At 33.4% G+C, this 1,404-nt stretch overlaps 1 long non-coding RNA gene across 1 annotated transcript in view; it reads left to right on the forward strand.

Annotated features, from left to right (window-relative positions):
• LOC128249922 (uncharacterized) overlaps positions 1–1,404 on the forward strand; it is a 195,017-nt gene that overhangs the window by 83,600 nt on the left and 110,013 nt on the right. The window lies entirely within an intron of this gene.

Here is a 1,404-nt window from a genome sequence, read left to right on the forward strand (position 1 = left end):
AGTTTTCACAGAGTGTGGTAATACACACGTTCATTGTATTAGTGATAAGATCTCAGCAGAATCTCAAAGTTTGTTCAAGAAAGAAACACCCATTTCCACCAAAGCTTGTTAAGTTCTGTAAAATCATTTATTGCAGTCAATGTGATCAGCGCAAAATCATTTTTCTCCCTCATTGTACTGGCTTTTGCTCTCTTTACATTGTTTTTTCCTGCATTCAATTGGCAAACCAAATTTTTATAATGGCGCATTGCCAGCTTAATTGTCACTTTTATTGCATGGACACACCCAGGAATTTACATTTGGGATATTCTTCTTTTAGATATTCTTAATTTAAAAAGTATTTGCTGGCTCACTTGTTTCTTCAATTATTTCATCCTAAGGCACCCCTCCCTCAACATTGGCATACTGTTTTCCATTTGAAACCATTTAGAAATGGGTGGGTGATATTCCCAGCTCTGATAAATACATATTTATGCAGGCAATGTAAACATTGTTAATATTGAATTGACAAGATCTCTGAAAATTCTGAAAGAAAATTTCTCCTTCACCTTTTAACATTTCTCACTTCTTTGACATTTCTTTCTCTTTGACTTGTTCACTCTTTCTGACTAGTCCTCTCTATATATTTCTCTTCTACTCTGTCATCCTCTTTCTCACTCTATCTATCTATCTCCATCCCCCCACACTCTATTTTCCTTTCTCTCTCTCTCCCCCTATCTTATTATCATATATATAATTAGTTATATGTTTCATAGTGGATGGAACCTCAGAAGTAAAATTCCAAGTAAGGTGTATACCACTGGCTACTCTTCAGTCCAAGGATATCTTGATTAAATTAAAGGTTACATTGTCGCACAGATGTACGTGTTGATGCATGGAAGATCCAATCAGAGTGTGTGGAGAGCACAGTCTGATACAGGGTATATAAATGTGGGGAGAAATAAGTATTTGAATAACAGAACAAGAAGGAAATATAAGGGAGTGAGAGAAAGGATGAATTTAAGCAAGGTCAGCTGACTAGTATTAACACTTCCTTCATGTGTAAAATACATCTATTTAGGTCATATATTTTAAAAACTGAAATATTTTATGTAATACAGTAGCTTTTTTTGGACAAAGCCTACTGATTTTTTACACTGTGTTTAGTATAGAACAATGCTGCAATAATAAAAAAAGGCTTTATTCAAAATTTTGTTCATAAATCAATCGATCTCAATAATCACATTCTTAAAGACATCTGCATTTTAACAAAAAAGTAGTGTTAGAAGTTGTATAAGGGTTAAGTTTTACATGTTATATGAAACTTATTTGTGTGCTGTGCACACCATACATTACAGATTTATATTTTCAGTCCTGAAATATAGTTTTCACAGAGTGTGGTAATACACACGTTCATTGTATTAG

This window comes from Octopus bimaculoides, chromosome 18 (assembly GCF_001194135.2).
Source record: "Octopus bimaculoides isolate UCB-OBI-ISO-001 chromosome 18, ASM119413v2, whole genome shotgun sequence".
Taxonomy (NCBI): Eukaryota; Metazoa; Mollusca; class Cephalopoda; order Octopoda; family Octopodidae; genus Octopus; species Octopus bimaculoides.